The 12,007-nt window shown below is 41.9% G+C and overlaps 1 pseudogene; it reads left to right on the top strand.

The window, feature by feature from the left end:
• Window positions 1–7,293: 7,293 nt before the first annotated feature.
• LOC147441720 (uncharacterized) lies at window positions 7,294–10,877 on the top strand (annotated as a pseudogene).
• Window positions 10,878–12,007: the final 1,130 nt, after the last annotated feature.

Here is a 12,007-nt window from a genome sequence, read left to right on the forward strand (position 1 = left end):
AATATAATGAAGAAAACATACAAGTGGATCCCTAAAGCTTCTTTAGCAACCATAGCTAGTGCTAAAAAACAAAATCCTTGTAAGAAACGCCCACTCACTCCGAAATGTAAGGAAACGTGGCATTGGATTCCTAAACGACTATTGGAAGACCAAGGCTACTATCAAGGAAATGATCAAATCTGGGTGCCAAAACGTAAATTGCACTCTTACTTGTCACCTGGCCCATGTGAGCTCAATCCTGTAGCTCCAAAATAAATTAACGATTGTGGAAAGAAAAAAATCACAGAATGCTACACACCCGCTCCAGAGCTAGGTTGGGTACCAAAGAAAGAACAATTTGTTTCACTTAGCTGAGGGAGGGGGGAGTCCCATGAAGCTTCTAGCTCGTCATGCAATGCATCCATAGAGGTAAAAGCTTCTCCACAACCTCCACCTACAATAGTGGACCTCCATAAAGCTACAAAAGAATCCACACCTCCCAGTGTTCAAGAACTACATTATGAACCGCTTCAAGTTCGATCCTGGGAGAGTACCTTACCACCCTTGCAACTCGACAAGGCACCTAAGGTAATAGAAAACTACTAGAAAAAATCCTCACCTATTACCAACTAGAAAAATTGGTTTCAAAGGGTGGCAAGCACATTTCAAATGGTATGATCTACCCAAGGAAGGGGGGAAGTCTTCATTCACGTCAGCCTATTGAATTATTTCCCTCTTACCCTTGTTTCCCTGACCTCTCAATCACCAATCTTAGGGAATGTATATATAAAGCATTATACTCACAAAAACAAAAATAATAAAGAGCAAGAGCAATTAGCAAACGAGTATGCACAATAAAAGTCAAAACATTTGACCCAGACCTACACATTCACATTCGGTACACTGAAACAGAAACCTATGTCATAAAACACCTATGATCCTCATCACTTGAGTGATGGAGGGTAGTTAGGATTAGTGCGATAGGAGTGTTTCTATTTTAGATTTGAGTTATTAGAAAGGTTCCTTTTTCCCACTGATGTGCCTCCTAGAGGTATTCTTTGTGTTTCCTAGTGTGTACAGGAATGTGTTGCTGTTGTTAGGATTTGGACCTTCATGGAATCTTTCTCTTGTCCACACTTCAAGTCAAGCATGAGCATCAACACAAACAGGTGTTTCTTGTCCATTAGCATCTCCCCTTATCTTTTTTGCATCCATGTTTGTCTGCTTTAATTGTGACTTAGGTTCTTAATCCGATTTAGGCAGCATTGTGTGAAATGTACTAGGGCTTTCGACTGGGCTTAGTCCCTATTGACCTTTCGCTTAAGTATTATAAAGGGAGTTTACTAGTGTGATGAGCCTGGGGAGGGTAACAATGTTATATGACCCCCCAAAGTTACAAAATTAAAATGCTAAAAACAAACAAACAAAAAATCAAAGTGCCACAATGTAAAATCTTAAGCTGGAAGAGAAATCTTAGCTTGATTTGGTACTTCACTCACATGTATCGCCTATGGTACTAGAGCCCTAGAGGTTCCCAGTGTGGGCGCTTTTCCTTGAAAAGCAAAAAACCCAAGGCATACAAAATAAGCACACACATCAAAATGGAATCACTGTGAAAAGACTTTGGGGGGTCAAAGAAAAAGTAATCAGTCAGGCGATGATTTCATGAGAAATTCCTTTTATTGTAGCTTAACTACAAGGTCTTCTAGGTATAGCCTCTAGTCAGCCCCCCTCGAACATGAAATACGTGGCTCTCGCGATTAAACAACTTAATTGACCAGAAAAAATTAAGAAGCTTACCCATGGTATTAGTAGTCGATCTTTAGTGTCTTTCGACCGTTAAATTAGTGACCCCAAACTTGTTTAATTTTTTTACCTTTAGAACTGTTTATGCATTTGATTATATTGAAATTTAATGTTTATTGCTGACAAATGGTTTAAAATTCTGTTACCAATCAAATTGTCTGCCTACAACTGCATATGCTTTTTAATTGCTTATGAGAATGCAATTACTGTGCCAATGTTGTTTGATGCTGCAGTGACTGAAGGAGGCTAAGGACATTCATCTCAAAAGATCTTCCACATACACGAACGAGCTTCAACTCAATAGCTTCCGAGGACAGAATCTACATCAGGAAGGGGGACATGTGAACCCTCACGCACATTCCTATCACCACGATGGACATTGTATTATTTATTTGGTAGAGTCAGGTATCGGGCTTGCCGGTCCAATAGAAAAAGGGTAAGAGTGATCGCCGATGAGAGGTGCACTCTAACTGGAACATTCAAGGGATTAATTGGCTACGCATGGGTTCCCAAGTGTGAATGGGGCGAGCTCATATAAAAGTCAACTAAACCTAAAATTCACTCATTCTCTCATTTGTGCAATTGAAGAGTGCTCTTGCTCCATCTCCATCTTCTTCTTCTTCATCTCCTTGTGTGTGTGTGTGTGTGTGTGTGTGTGTGTGTGTGTGTGTATGCGTGAGAGAGTGAGTGTGTGTGTGTGTGCGATCGAGCATTGCAATGACGGCACGGCGGTGATGAAGCGGTTGAGCGTGGCATAGTGGAGTCTCCTTCTCCTTCGTGGTGAGGATCCTCCACAACAGCAAGCGTAGAGCAGTGAGTGACACACCTCTCCATCTTTGAGCTTACTAGTTTAGGCTTGTTGTGTGCTTGGAGCCATTTGTGGCTCACACACAATGTATCGGAAAGCTCCTTGAATTGACACGTGCGACATACGTGCACAAATGACTAGGCCATTGTAAATATCCTCATGTCGTAATCCCCTAATGAATCTATCAAGAAATTGATTATTATTGAAGCGCTCATTTGGATTACAAGGAGAATTCAAATGCTTCAAATGACTAATAAAGTTTCTCACTGACTCTCCTTCCTCTCGTTGGGCTTTTTGGAGTTGAGAGGCTACACCCCAAAGCACTCCCTCTCGTATGTATTCTTTCAAGAACAGTCTCCTAAGAGTAGGGTAATTCATTTTTTATTCCACCCTTAGGGTTCTATACCAATCCCCTGCCTTCCCACTTAAGGTTAGGTTTAAAGAATTACTCTTATGCAGGTCATTGTGTTCTCCTAGAGAATCGCATATTTGTTCAAACACATTGATATGATTTCACACATCCCCGTCTCCACTAAAATTTTGTGTGAGCTTGGCTATTTGTACTACCTTCCTTCTAGTTTCTCTATCAGGCCTCTTACGCATATTCTCAGCGATAGATCGATCGATAGCTTGAGCAAATGTTGCCAAGTCACCTAAGTGAGCAGGCACCATGGGTGAAGGCGCTCTAGAGACTACATATGGAGTAGGTATTGGCATTGGGCTTGGTGCATAGGAGGCCCTTGGGCTCCATGTTTTGTATAGTGTTGTGCCATAGGGACCATTCGTGCTGAGACTCTTGATGGAGTTGAAACCGTTGGATTCCTCAATGGTAGCAAATTTCAAATATTTCCAAGTCACCTAAGTGAGCAGGCACCATGGATGAAGGCGCTCTAGAGAGTACATATGGAGTAGGTATTGGCATTGGGCTTGGTGCATAGGAGGCCCTTGGCCTCCATGTTTGATATGGTGTTGTGCCATAGGGACCATTCGTGCTGAGACTCTTGATGGAGTTGAAACCATTGGATTCCTCAATGGTAGCAAATTTTTAAAAGATATTATGATCCTTTAAGCCAAGAGGATCTACGTGACATCCACATAAAAAAAAGGTAGCCAAGGCACAAACAGAATTGAAAAAGATACAAGCTCAAGTTGAGGCAAAAGAGCGACAACGCATAAGACGCCAACGAGAGGCCAACCTTGGAGATACACATGCATTCCATGTTGAAGGAGAGGATGATTGGTTGGACTCTGACACACCTCTACGATACCCTATTGAGCTAAATAGTGCCTATGGAAAAGTGGTATATAACGCCTTATTGGACACGGGTGCTAAGTATAATCTACTATCATATGGGGGTGGTGTCAGTTGGGAAAGCCACCTCTATCTAAGAGTATTATCCAATTCAAGGGTGTCAACAAGAAAAAAACTATGATTTTTGGAATCTGGCACACTTCTGTCGTTTAGGACAATGTGCTAAGTATAATCTACTATCATATGGGGGTGGTGTCAGTTGGGAAAGCCACCTCTATCTGAGAGTATTATCCAATTCAAGGGTGTCAACAAGAAAAAAACTATGATTTTTGGAATCTGGCACACTTCTGTCGTTTAGGACAATGTGGTTGTAGCTCAAGACTTTTTGGTCATGCCTATTGGAACTATGGAGAGTAATATAAACCTAGGATGCATGTGGATGATAGCCACCAAATGCACTATTGCTTGGGGGACATGGGGTGTCACAATGCAGAAACCAAGTCTTAGCCCTACCACTCAATCCATAGTCCCTGAGATATTGCCTCTTAAGGAAATAAAACCCAAAACATTGCATGTCCAAGAGGCTAAACCATAGGTCCCCATAGCCCAACTCTCTAAAGCTTCAACTGCTATAGTTAAAATAAAGCTTGAGACACACAAGACCCATCTTAATGTAACGAAGAAAACATACAAGTGGGTCCCTAAAGCTTCTTTAGAGACCATAGCTAGTGCTCAAAGATAGGATCCTGGTAAGAGACGTCCCACTCGCCCCAAGAAATGTAAAGAAACGTTGCGTTGGATTCCTAAAAAACTATTGGAAGCCCAAGGCTACTATGAAGAAAATGATCAAATCTGGGTGCCAAAACATAAATTGTGCTCTTACTTGTCACCTGACCCATGTGAGCCCAATCCTATGGCCCCAAAACAAATTAAAGATCACTGAAAGGAAAAAATCACGGAATGCTACACAACCGCTCTAGAGCTAGTTTGGGTACCGAAGAAGAACAATTTGTTCCACCTAGCTCAGGAATAGGGAAGTCAAATGAAGCTTCTTGCTCTTCATGTAGCTCCTATACAGAAAAATAAGCTTCGACACAACCTCTACCTACCATTGTACATATCCATATAAGCAAGGGAGATTTTGCACCTCCCGTTGGAAGTTCATTACCTACAACAACGTCGCAAATAAAATCATGAGAGAGTACCTTACCACACTTGCAACTAGATGAAACGCATAGGGTGGTCAAAAACTATTGGTTAAAGCCTTCACCCATAACAACTTGGAACAATTGGTTTCAAAAGGTGACAACATCATTCCAAAAGGTATGATCTACCCAAGGAAGGGGGGAGTGTTTGCTGACATCCATCATTCACTTGCTTCCCTCTCAACCTTCCTCCCTGACCTCTCAATATCCAATCCTAGGGAATGTATATATATAAAGAGCAAGAGCCACCAAACAACAATATGGAAACTTACAAGCTATATACATAACACAAAATCATAAAAACACATTATGCACAAGAACATGACCATTGTAATATTTGCACTCTAACCATCATCTATCTATGTGTACAGATATGGCTAGCACACTAGAGTCATCCACTCTTGCCTTAGGTGAGTGGTACCCTCGTTACTTTTCACAAGTGTTTCACATGGTCTTTCCGGTGCTTGTGTGTGAATGGGATTTGATAGGTACGCTAGTATGTGAGAGGAATTTTGAGGAGTTAGAATGGATAATACGTCTCTTGAACACGACTGGTTCATACTTAGTAGAGAGCGTTTCTCCCATTGCACAAGCCTACCCTTTTGACCAAGATGACTATATGCATCTAGTGACCTTCTTAGTAAACATTAGTGCCTTTGATGAAGAAGAAGATTTATATGATTACACAGATGGCGCATATGGTGTCACGGATAATGACTTTGTTTTTCTCAATGACGAGAATAGGGGTTTAGCCTTAGGGTTCCCCCCAATCTCTACAATATCCTATTCCTTTGACTCTCTAGGGGGAGTGCAAATAATTAGGTTAGGGTTCCTTATGCTTTTTAATTGTGTTCAATAAGTGTTGGTACCTTTTCCCACTGATGTGCCTCTAGAAGGTGTATGTTTGGTGGTGACTATTGTGAAGTTTTTGACTACATAAGGATGTCTTTGAAGGACAACAACAATGGATGTTTACATATTACAACGGATGTTCTCCATTATATTAGGTATACTACTTCCTTTTATCTATGCTTCCACATTTACATAGTTGCAACTTGTCATTTGAATTCTAACAATGCACAAAATTTATGAAGTTGTGACATTGCCAAAAGTTAGATGCTATAATTTTTCCAAACTTCTAGTACCTTGTTCTTCTCTTTGAGTTTGGTCTATTAGTTGACTTTAAGTAGGTATCACGACCTTAGGCTAGACTAGGCCACTTAATTGCTGACTTTAATTCCTAAATAGTCTATTAATTGTAGTAACTTTAGTAATGTTTTAGGCTATGAGGATATAGTTCTCTCTAGCTTATTCCACCTAAGTGTAACTTGTGTTGTGGAAGTCCATGTGTTAAGCTGGTATTTGAGACCTCCAGTCTCCCAGCTGCTGGTATTTGAGTCCTCGAGTCCCCCAGCTACTTGTAGCAACTATGACAACAACAAAAAGGAAACAAGAAAAAAGAAAAAAGAACAAAAAAAAAAAGATAAAGCAAATAGCATAAACTTCCTTGTATTTTATGTTGATCACACTTAAGTGGTATAAGTGACAAGATCACTAGTCTTTAGACCCCGAGGAGCATTCCTAGGGTTAGCTACTCCTTAGTCAAAAATTTTTAATTAACGTTGGTCAATCTAGTACTTACTTTAGCCCTAGCTCTTGCGTACTTCTCTTAGTGTCAACCTAATAGACCTTAACTCAATTGCATTTCATTCAGGTAAAAAATGCTACATGAGCACCACATGCACTGAGCTTACTTTTTGACTTGTGGATTTTCGTACGATCCTCGATCGACCCAGCGCCCTACTTTGAGTAGGAGTGTCTCACCTCCTTTAGACACAGTGCCACCACCCACATCAGTTAGGAAACCACAGCCAGGATTCTCCTCACCTAGACTTGATTTTCCGCCAAGCGTTTCGAGCTATCACGAGTCTAGAGCGATGTACACGGCGATTTCTAGCACTTTACGTACCACTCAAAGTGAGCCACAGATAGAGACCCAGAGCCTTCGAGGCACGTACTTTAGAGAGTCTCAACCTCGACACCTTGTACCATCTAGAGATCCATGCCAGCCTTTGATGACACAGATTAGAGAGCATACAAGAGAGTCTATGACGACCACATCACCCCAGTTGAGAGCACCAGAGGTAGGGCCCAATAGATCACCCATTGTAGATATGAGTGCCCCTAGACCACTGACCCCCACCCTTCAGACACTATCTAAGACCAGAGAGACTAGGGATAGCATGAGAGATATAGACGGTCAGATCTTGCATATAGTAGGCCGATCTCCACGAGGGGTTGCATATTATGTTGACACTTATGATCACCCCTTTGTGAGGCTAGCCACCCCGGAGCGCATGATGTCTAAACCTAGGCAGATTGTGAGAGCCTACCCACAGGCCGATAGAGAAGTTTTTATTGATGAGCTCAGAGAGCAGTATCTCTTGATTGAGACCCTTGATTTTGATGACATTGAGCGAGCACACCCAGATGACAGCCTAGACACACAGACACATCCTAGGCTAATGGAGCTTCAGAGAGTTGAGCAGACCGTGACCTATCTAGATGAGCTTGGTCGTAGGTACAGACGCCTGACGAGTGGTGGATTTAGAGATCCTTCAATCCGCCTTCTTGCATATTTGATAGGACATCCACGTGAGCGAGTTTATAGGGATGTCAATCATGAAGTATATGTTTTGACTATAGGTCTACCCTACTACCCTCGACTTAGACATGATGATTTATGTTTACCCACGACGACCACGCTAGCTCCTCAGCTATCGAGAGCTCCAAGTCCTCGAGAGACACCACTAGAGAGATCACCGCCTAGGCTTCTTTTGTCACATCGTATTCTACAACCTTGGGAGGTGCCAGATGAGGATGATAGTGTGCCAAGAGAGATAGCTCCAACACCTAGCCTGCCACCACAGGTAGAGCCCTTGAGACTAGAGCCCAGTTAGAGTATTGCTAGGGAGCCTAAACCACCTACCACACTTATCCACGAGACTTCCAGCACACATCAAGAGATCTCACAGAGTCATAGAATGAGTGACTCCGATGTCTTTGTTATAGATGAGACCACTCCACAGATTCTAGCTGCCCTTGAGCATCCTTGTTTAGATCTGCCGACCTCACAGAGGCCCTTAGAGATAGCTGTCAAGCTAGAGCCATCTAGAAGAGTAGATGCCCCTATGAGAGAAGGTACAAAGCCGACATCCTCGGGGGGTTCACTATGTATAAAACTACCATATCACGTGCGTTCGAGACATGTTTGTAAAACCCCTTATCTGTAAATTTTGTTAGGAATATAAAGTACCCTTTTCTTTTAAAATCTATAATTTTTTTTCAAATTTGAAAATATATTGCCCTTTTGTATATATATTTCTATAAGTTTCAAGAACTTTAAATACCCTTCTGTTGAACTCACGTGATAGGTTACATTTTTATTAGGTGACCTCCCCGGGTCGACATCATCGCTATCCCACTCTTTTAGCTTGCATAGCGGTGTCATAACCAGCGAGTCATAGAGAGAGCAACCACCACATATAAATGTTGCCCTAGTGCCATCTATGAGTGTTGATTCACTGTCAGATCACCCGATTGAGCGGAGACCAGCCACGAGCCGTACTTTTCTAGATCAGGTTCCTAGAGACCACATTACTGACACCACAGAGATAGAGGCTACACCACAAATACATGGACGTACACGGACTAGAGTGACCTCTACTGACACCCTATGTAGGGATACGATAGAGTCAACTGGACTTGTTTGGAGACCACGTACATAGGCATCTCAGCCATGTGTAGAGCCTTCTCTAGGCAGAGGCTCTATGATGATGAGTAGTGCCACTGAGGAGCTACACACGATAGATCAGACACGTAGCTCTCCATGTAGAGCTTCTAGGACAACCCAACAGGTATTTGTTCCCCGTGTGACGAGATACATGCTAGATTTTTACCTTGTGATGACACGATCATATTTCTAAAGAGCCATATGACCGACGACGGCGGACTTTCACATGGGATGTTCACATCTAGACGGTCACTTGAGACACAGGATTACTTTGAGGCACAAAGACATGTTTGGGTACCTAGGCCACGAGCGGTAGCACACCCAGCGCATACAAGATCACACCCTAGAGCGAAACCTCCACGAGCCAGATGTCGAGAGATGAGACTACCCCTAGAGAGGTCGGTACCTTCACAACAGATAGTATGTCCTAGAGCTAGATGCACATGTAGACACACTAGGAGATCTCATACTGACATCCCTACGAGAGCGCAAGCATTGCAGATCTGGCTACCGAAGAGCCTTCCATAGACTATTCGAGTAGAGGCTGATGCCCACCCTACGACCATTCCTTGTGCTGTTTAGCAGACTTTACATATGGAGCTAGGTGTTAGCCAGCCCTTGACTATTAGAGATCGAGCTAAGAGATTGCAGGTCATGCTTCATGGTGAGAGCTCTCTCTTGACTCCTAGTTGCACGAGATTTGAGATTTGTACACATTGATATGTGCACTAGATTTATGTGCATATACCAAAGGCACTTTCTTCCCTTTTGGGTTTTTTCCCTCTGGATATCCAGGTTTTAGACCCTAGCTTAGATGTTTTATTTTATTATTCTGTTACTTTTGTTATTTTATCTTGCTGCTGCTGACATACCTCTTGGAGGTACAATGCTTTTGTTGATCTTTTGATGCAGCACGTAGATAGACATTAGCTTGCCCATGGAGATTGGACGACCATGTAGACATGATGTATCTCCAGACACGAGGAGCTTCCATGACATCGACCTCTTCATCGAGCCCATGCACAGGTGTACTCCTTCCTATGCTATATAGTTTTGTACATTTATATTTGTTGATTGTGGATTCTTCTTGGTTTGATTAAGTGCATTCAATTATGTTTTGTTATCTGCCATTAAAGATGTATAAACTTGTCCTTTCTTTAGTTAATTGACTTAGAGTTTAGTTTTATTGATGAGCCTTGAGGTTAGGAGGCCGTGACTTTAGGTTAACTCATTTACTTGACTACTAGTCCTAGTTGGTAAAATTATTTGAGTGTTTGAAATCTTAGGAGTGTTTTAAGCATAGAGAGGCTTTCTCACCCAAACAACAAAGAAAACTAGTGAAAATACAAAGGAAATGGAAGAAAAACAAAAGTGCCACACGTGTAAAAGCTTAAGCTGGAAGAGAAATCTTGGCTTAATTCGGTACTTCACACACATGTATTGCCTATGGTACTAGAGCCCTAGAGGTTCCCAGTGTGGGTGCTTTTCTTTGAGAAGCAAAAAGCCCCGGGTATACAAATAAGCACACACGTCAAATGATTTTGCAAAATGTGAAAAATAACAAATGAAAATCAAGAAAAATGAAATGAGAAATACTTCCATTGAGCTTCAAGTAAAAAACATTCAAGCTTTTGTTTCGAGTTGTGAGAGTTAGTTAGCTAATCTATGACAGACATAATTAGGGAATCTTGCATTGGGATAAATTTACTAACTTAGCTAGTACTAGAGTAAATGTTTTAACCCTTAGTCGTAGCTAACTAATTGATAGACTCATTCATAAGCCCAAAAATCTTGATTAATTAATTTCAAAAACAAGTGCAATTTATTGTTTCTTAATGGCAGTGTAACATTTCATAATTCTTTGCATTTACTCATTACTACATGTGCTTTGCCTTTTCCTTATGCCTTATCACCATATATTTGAGCTTGCTACCTCATCCACCTTTTTCTTTTTGCAGGCACATTCTTTCCCAAGCATCTACCACCGCATGGCTTTGTCAGGGATGACAAAGCTTCGGAAGGGGGGAGTGTTGACGGGCGAGCATCAACGACATACATTATGCTTCCATTGGTGTGTACACATATGTGTATGCATATATTTTTTGTATTTACGGGCTCCACAGTGGATTCCAAGTTGTACATTGATGATTAGATGAGCCTAGATACCTATAGCATGTTAAACATTTTTTGGCTGGCCGGCCATTTTTAAAAGCCCTTGTATATAAGTCAATTCACAAGATGTGAAAGGGCATTCTTAAAGAGGAGAGTGTGAGGGAGTGTGGAGAAGAAGAAGAGGAGTGGCTATGGAGCTTGGATCTTCCACATCATATGTAGTACTCGTTGGGATTAATAGAAGCTAAGTTCTCTCTACTTTCTCTTGTCTTTCAAGCTTATGTGTGCTAATGGTGTATGATTAGTGTTAATCTTCTCTTCTCTCTCAAGTTTTCCCTCTTGTTTGAGCATTCTTGCTTCACATGTGTGCTAGATTAGAGTGCGTGTGTACGTGGGCTGCATACATTTCTCTCATTAGGCTTCTCTGTGTATGCTTAATGTGTGATTAGAGTGTGTGTGCTTGAGATTAGAGCAAAGGGATACACCATTGTCTGCATGATTAGAGAGTTAGAGTGTAGATTGAGAGTGTGTGTGCATAGATCTTGCTTCATCGGATTTCCCTCTTCTCCTCTCTTGCTTTACCCCTCTTCCTAGACTCCTCATTCCTTCACATTAGGTGCATCCATGCCTCCATGCACTATCCGGGTTCCGATCCACCGGATTGACATTATGTCGGTAGGTTGTGCGCTGTGCTACTGTTTGCAGGTCACCGCGACGGACGTCCATAGCATAGCTCTCAAGCATCAACATAAAATTATCGATACAGGGGAAGAAACTCGGATGAGGTATGGAAACTCATTAGGTTGTCAATCCTAATGAAATGAACTCGAAGAGATGCAACTAATAACTCTACAAGCAAATCAAACGCACTAAAGCCAAATAATCTGCCTATGTCCTTCTACACAGCTCTACACTCATCACGGCCGTTTACCATGCAAATCATATCGGAATCGCACGAAACTTGAAGGGAAGCTACAAGGGACTATCAGGAACATACCCTATCATTGTCACAGCATTCTGGAGAGGTACAACGATCGCGATCGTTCGTCCCA

Source organism: Adiantum capillus-veneris, chromosome 15 (assembly GCF_014529385.1).
Source record: "Adiantum capillus-veneris isolate H3 chromosome 15, ASM1452938v2, whole genome shotgun sequence".
Taxonomy (NCBI): domain Eukaryota; kingdom Viridiplantae; phylum Streptophyta; class Polypodiopsida; order Polypodiales; family Pteridaceae; genus Adiantum; species Adiantum capillus-veneris.